The sequence below is a fragment of the Rhamphochromis longiceps genome, linkage group LG20 (genome assembly GCF_057381845.1).
Source record: "Rhamphochromis longiceps isolate RC_006_pf linkage group LG20, R_longiceps_female_GT1.1, whole genome shotgun sequence".
Taxonomy (NCBI): Eukaryota; Metazoa; Chordata; class Actinopteri; order Cichliformes; family Cichlidae; genus Rhamphochromis; species Rhamphochromis longiceps.
This window is the reverse complement of record NC_140576.1, coordinates 3267343-3274399: the sequence shown is the minus strand read 5'-3', so window position 1 is coordinate 3274399 and position 7057 is coordinate 3267343. Positions and strand designations below refer to the sequence as shown.

The window sequence follows — 7057 nt, the reverse complement described above, 5'->3', positions numbered from 1 at the left end:
TTGGGGATCATTAACATGCTGAAAAATGAAGCTGTTCCCAATCAGACAGTTTGGATAGTATTGCGTGGTGGATCAAAATCTGATGGTGCTTTTCTGTGTTTATAATTTTTTCAATTTTGAGAAGATCCTGAACAGTACTGCCTGAATTGCAGTCATGGCTTTCAAAGAATGACACAAGCTCCACTGTGTTTTATGCATTTTGACCTCCTCCATATCTATTGCTGGCCTTTTCAATCAAAAAAATTATCCTATTTCCCTTCCTTAAAAATTGCTTCATAACAGCATCCCATCCACTGGTTAGATTTCAGTGAACAGATGCAGTTTCTCTGAGGGGGTATAGCTCAGTGGTAGAGCATTTGACTGCAGATCAAGAGGTCTCTGGTTCAATTCCAGATTCCCCCTATGGAAGCTCAAATGATCAGGTAACATTTTTGAAGGACCCTCTAACATTAAAAAAAAACTATAGCTCAAGAGCATTTCCTAGCTGAAGAGGCAGATTCATATTTTCATGGTTTTCAGATAGTGTTTATCTGCTGTAAATAGTTCAGCTTCCATAGAAAAAATGGACACATTGAAGACTATCTTTGAAATACGACAAGTATGCTTGTTATGCAGTGATTAGATGCCAAGACAATGTCCCTCACATCCTTACACTCCCACCAGCAGCTTAAACAACTTATACAGGGAAGGATCCTTGTTTTCATGTTGCATTTGACATGAGATTTATCAGACCAGGCAACATTTTTTTCAGTAACTGTTCAATTTTGGTGTAAAATGTTGCCTCAGTTTCCTGTTCTTAGTTGACAGGTGAGGCCTCTGGTGGGGTCCCCTGCTGCTGTAGCCCATCTGCTTCAAGGTTTGACCTGTTGTCCATTCAGAGATGCTCTTCATATGTTGGTGGTTACTTAACTGTGTGTTTTTTTTTTTAAGTTATTTTTGCCTTCCTGTCAGCTTGAAGCAGTCTGGTCATTTTCCCCTGACCTCTAGCATCAACAAGGCATTTTCACCCAGAGAACCGGCACTAACTGGATTTTTAAAAAAAACTCTCTGTAAACACTTGAGATGGCTATGCATGGCACATTTATTACTGGCAATTTCAGTAAAACATTCATCACTTCACAAGACCTGTAGCCACTGATTTCCAGTTCAGTTCTTGTGTCATCTGCACATTTAAGCCTTTTATTCCGGTTTCCCTTCCTTAACCTCCTAGGACCTGGCGTCCACATATGTGGACATCGCATTTTGGGTTATTTAGACTAAAATACTCAATTTTGCTCTACATGGGTCTGATATCCACTTACGAGGACATTATACTGATACTGTTCTATCAAAATTTTAAACGAATATCCTCATATGTGTCTCTTATTTTTTTTAAAAACAAAAATAAGGTTAAAAAAAATCTGGTAATTCTTTGTTTTTACATTCATCGGGCCCCAATATGCCGAAATATCAAAGAGAAATTAAAAATGCATGTCGTGGAAGAGTTTGGGTCTTAGGAGGTTAATAATGGCTTCAGTGAGCAGCTGCATGATGAGGTATACTACCGACTAATAATGTCTAATATTTGTATAACCTTCCAAACAAGTGTTATGGGATTCGGACCTGGCACAAATTCTACCTAGTAGGTAATTAATAAATAGAAATAAATACATTTAATTAATTAATTAATTAATTAATTAATTAATTAATTAATTAAAAAGAGCAAGAAAAACAAAAATGTTCCCAGACTTCCTCTACACGCGTCCACACTTGCTGTTCTGATATCAAAAGTTTTTAAGGTAGACTGTTTTCTTGGATTTGGTAAATGTTTAAATATGCAATTGTAACTCTCTGGTGCCACCTTAAAACCTGTAGTCTGTAATAGGACATGATGTCGTCGGTAAACAGGAAGTAAGTCTGTGAATTAAGGAGAAGGCATGTGCAGCATGGTGGCCTTAGCCAGATAAATCCAGTGGCATCCACATGCATCCTATGCCTTTGGTAGCATTGTGGGTATGTATAGACTTGTTTTATATTTTATGTGCATGTATAGACCACTTTCTTTCAAGTAAGTTCATTTTTCTGTAAGTTTAATGATAAAATCAATCTTATGCAGTTTAAGCTAGCAATCGCTTATGGAGCTAGTTAAAGGGGAATGACAAACGAATTGGAGGCATTCATTATAGTAAGACTTGTTAAAATCATAATTTGATGTTTGTATTTGACTTAAAAAGGGAAGTAATTCATATGAACATTGCATGTTGACATATTAAAAAACTGGGTTAATATATTTTCATCGTTATATATGTACATGGTGAATAAGTACAGTGATTATGCCTTGTACTGTTTGTTACAGTTTCACCTTTCCCTGTGTCAATAAACCTGTGAACCGGGAATCGTGTCGTCAGAGTCTTGATGTGGGGAAGGAGTTTAGCTGACTGCCCAACCATAGCAGAGGCAGTACAGTGAAACCACACTTCCTAGCGGGCAAGATAACGTGGAAACGCCGACAGATGGTAGGGAGACCATCATCACAATCAACTAATGGACAATTAGCACATCTAAGCAGAGATTCGCTGAGAAATTGTTCAGTCCAAGTCAGAAGAAACAACCATGTCAAAAACGCATTCGCACGCTCCTTCTGTGCACTCCTATGCATCATCAACTGGGTCTGCTGCAGCCAAGGCACGAGCACGTGCAGAAGCAGCAAAGGCTCGTCTTTCTTATGCTGAGGAGGAAATAAACCTAAAACTAGAAAAGGCTAAATTGGAAGCCTCAATGCAAATGCTAGAATACAAGAAAGAAACTGCTGCAGCCATTGTGGAGGCAGAAGTGCTAGAAGCTGCAGCTGATATCAATAGTGAAAGACGTAGTTGTGACCTTGTACTAGATTCTGACCCTCTAGAAACTATTCAACGAACACAACAGTATGTTGCGGACCAAGGCAAAGTATCAGAGACAGGGCATCAGCAGCATGAAAGTGTTACGCCAACAAAATCACAGCCGTTCCCCAGCTCACATGGAGTTCAGATCTGTAAGGAAGAAGATGTTCACGAGCCACGACAAGTAAGATTTGAACACAGATCTGCTACTCCAACCCAGAATCTCAGATCTCAAAATGACTATAGTGGTGCATTTCCCTCAGCCTATCCCATATCTCCTAACGCCAACTATGGCAGCCCCAACCCAAATGATTTTGTGAGATATCTTGCACGCCGTGAACTTGTGTCTACAGGCTTACTTCAATTTAATGACAAGCCACAGAACTACAGAGCCTGGAAACGCTCATTTCTATCTGCAACCAGTGGCTTAGATTTGACTGCGAGTGAAGAGATGAATCTTCTTTTAAAGTGGCTTGGCAAGGAGTCAAAAGAACACGCAGAGCAGATCAGAGCAATTCATGTTAATCATCCAGGAGCTGGGCTGGATATGATATGGGAAAGACTTGATAGAACCTACGGCTCAACAGAGGCAATAGAGGATTCTCTCTTCAAGCGCATTGACACATTTCCAAAGGTAGGAAATCGAGACTATGCTAAGTTAACAAAGTTGAGTGATCTTCTGATGGAACTTCTTTCGGCTAAGGATGAAGGAGACCTACCTGGACTTTCATTCCTCGACACAGCAAGAGGTGTCAATCCAATTGTGCAGAAGCTCCCCTTTCGTCTGCAAGAAAAGTGGGCTTCAGCTGGCGCATCGTACAAGCGGCGAGAGCATGTGCCGTATCCGCCCTTTACCTTTTTTGTAGAGTTTGTTAGCCAGGAGGCTAGCATTGCCAACGATCCAAGCTTCAACTTCATCACTCAGACAGACATCAGCTCCAGGACTGAAAAGTTAGCGTGGCAGCCAAACAAGCATAGAGGAATCTCAGTCTGTAAAACGGACGTATCCTCCAGAGCTAGTTCTGATTCTAGTAAGTTCTCATCAAAGCTTGATGATTGTGATAAAGTATGCCCCATTCATGGGAAACCACACCCATTACGCAAATGTCGTGCATTCAGAGAAAAATCGATTGATGAGCGCAAGATGTTCTTGAGGGAGCACAATTTGTGTTTCAAATGCTGTTCAGCATCATCGCACCTTGCTAGGGATTGCAAGGTCAAAGTGCAGTGTTCTGAGTGCAAAAGTGAAAGGCACAACACAGCTCTACATCCAGGGCCTGCACCTTGGATAGAAGTGAAGGACCCTGCTCCAGACCATGGCGGGGAGGAAGTTGAAACTTTGCCTCAATCGGACATCACAGCCAAATGCACAAAGGTTTGCGGGGGAGATCTGATGGACCGATCCTGTTCCAAAATATGCCTCGTGAAGGTATATCCAGCTGGGAACAGAGAAAAAGCAGTGAAGCTGTATGCAATTTTGGATGAGCAAAGTAACAGGTCGTTAGTTCGCTCACAGTTTTTTGAAGTGTTTGGTGACAAAAGCCCATGTGCGCCATACATACTGAGAACATGTGCAGGAGTAAAAGAATAATCAGGTAGGAGGGCAAGTGGCTATGAGGTGGAATCTCTTGATGGGACTGTCCGCATTCCATTACCCAGTCTCACAGAATGCAATGAAATTCCCAACAACAGGGATGAGATTCCAACCCCTGATGTCGCTATTCATCATGCACATTTAAAGTCACTGGCACACCTCATCCCAGATCTGGACCCAAATGCCCAGATCATGCTTCTCCTAGGGAGGGACGTTATCAGAGTACATAAAGTCCGCAAACAGGTGAATGGTTCACACAACCAGCCCTATGCTCAGAAGTTAGATCTGGGGTGGGTTGTTGTGGGCAACGTGTGTCTCGGCAGTGTCCATAGGCCATCAGCAATCAGCTCCTTCTATACAAATACCACAGAGCTGCGAAGGCCATCTATCTTTAACCCATGCCCTAATGTGTTTTGTGTTAAAGAAAGGTACAGCGCCATCCAGGTTGCAGACCATCTTCCAACGTGTCCTGAACAAGAGTCCATCTGCGATGTTGACCATCTTGGATGCAATGTGTTCAAGAGGACCAAACAGGATAACCAAGTTGCTCCTTCAATTCAGGACGCTTCATTCATGAAAATAATGAAGGCTGGACTACAGAAAGACACAAATAACAGCTGGGTAGCCCCTTTACCCTTCAAGAGTCCACGTCAGCAGCTTCCTAACAACAGGCCTCAGGCACTGAAGCGTCTCAAGTCTCTCATTCACAACTTTGAGAGGAAGCCTGAAATGAGGGAACACTTCCTTAGCTTCATGGAACAGATGTTCAAAAATGGTCATGCAGAGTTGGCTCCTCCGTTGGGTGAGGAGGAAGAGCGATGGTATTTACCAACATTCGGTGTGTACCATCCCAAGAAACCAAAGAAGATCAGAATAGTTTTTGACTCCAGTGCTCGATTCAATGGTGTGTCACTCAACGATGTGCTGTTGACGGGGCCTGATCTGAACAACACACTGCTGGGTGTATTGATTCGCTTTAGAAAGGAAGCTGTTGCATTCTCAGCAGACGTAGAACAAATGTTCTACTCTTTCTTGGTCAGAGAAGAGGACAGAAACTTCTTGAGGTTTCTATGGTTCCGTGATAATGACCTCTCCAAAGATATCGTGGACTACCGCATGACAGTCCACGTGTTCGGGAATAGCCCCTCGCCTGCAGTGGCTATTTACGGCCTCCATCAATCCGTTCAGGTCAGTGAGTTCCATGCTGACCCTGATGTAAAGCATTTTGTGATGCGAGACTTTTATGTAGATGATGGACTGAAGTCTCTGCCTACAGTCGAAGCAGCTATCAACTTGTTAAAGAAGACACAGGATGTCCTCTCCAGGTCTAACCTGAGGCTGCATAAGATCGCAGCAAACAAGAAGGAGATCATGAGAGCCTTTCCTTCAAGAGACTATGCAAGTGACCTTAAAGATCTTGACCTTGATGCAGACACAGTACCGATGCAGCGCAGTCTCGGGCTCAACTGGAACCTTCAAACAGATTGCTTTGTCTTCAGTGTCTCCCAGGAGACAAAACCTTATACTCGCCGGGGAGTCTTATCTATCATTAACAGTCTCTACGACCCTCTTGGGTTTGTAGCACCAGTTGTCATACAAGGCAAGGCCATTCTGCGAGAGCTCACTGCTGAGAATGGTGACTGGGATGTGCCATTACCTCGAGACAAGGAGGAAGCTTGGGCCTCGTGGAGAGCTTCACTGACAGAGTTGTCAAGTCTGACGATACCCAGACCCTACACTGAAACTTCACCATCGACAGCTGTCAACAGAGAATTGTGTGTTTTCTCTGACGCTTCAACAAAAGCTATTGCTGCAGTAGCATATCTTAGAGTCACAGACACTGCTGGAAACCAGCATGTGGGGTTTGTCATGGGAAAGGCCAAGCTGGCTCCTCGTCCAGAGCACACAATCCCGAGATTAGAGCTCTGTGCAGCAGTACTGGCTGTTGAGTTGTCAGACCTGATCTCAGCAGAACTTGATCTTCAGCTTAATGCTGTGACTTATTACACAGATAGTAAGGTGGTTCTGGGCTACATTTGTAATGAGACCAGGCGTTTTTATGTGTACGTAAGTAATCGGGTCCTGCGCATTCGAAGATCCTCCAGTCCACGCCAGTGGCGCTACGTGGCCACAAACCAGAACCCTGCAGACCATGCAACACGTTCTGTTGCTGCAGGCACTTTAAAAGACACCAACTGGCTTAGTGGACCCAGGTTTCTGTCCAAACCAGAGCAAGACATCCCTGACATCACCTTTGATCTTGTGGACCCAGGTTCAGATCCAGACATCCGACCGCTTGTGTCCACATTAAGCACTGCTACAGCATCCAAGCAACTTGGGTCCCAACGATTCACCAAGTTTTCTTCGTGGCAGTCACTGACTCGTGCAATCGCCCATCTGAAACATATTGCCAGTTGTTACAACATGATCACAACAAACAAACCTTGTAAGGGCTGGCATCTTTGTAAGACAGGATTTAGTGTTGAGGAATCCACCCAAGCCTCAGACATCATCATTCGAACAGTCCAAGAAGAGGTTTATGGCGAGGAGATCAAATGTATCGTAATACACAAAGAGGTTCCCAGAAGTAGTCCTCTGAAAA

At 43.4% G+C, this 7057-nt stretch overlaps 1 protein-coding gene and 1 non-coding gene across 2 annotated transcripts in view; both read left to right on the top strand.

The window, feature by feature from the left end:
• The first annotated feature begins 330 nt into the window (after positions 1 to 330).
• Positions 331 to 402, top strand: trnac-gca (transfer RNA cysteine (anticodon GCA)). The gene has a single exon. It is a non-coding gene; the product is annotated as a tRNA-Cys (tRNA).
• Positions 403 to 1765: 1363 nt separating this feature from the next.
• The window catches only part of adcy6b (adenylate cyclase 6b), a 41755-nt gene continuing 36463 nt past the window's right edge, over positions 1766 to 7057 (top strand). The window contains exon 1 of the mRNA XM_085394648.1: positions 1766 to 1992. The gene's annotated coding sequence lies outside the window, so the exon portion shown is untranslated. The remainder of the gene's footprint in view (positions 1993 to 7057) is intronic.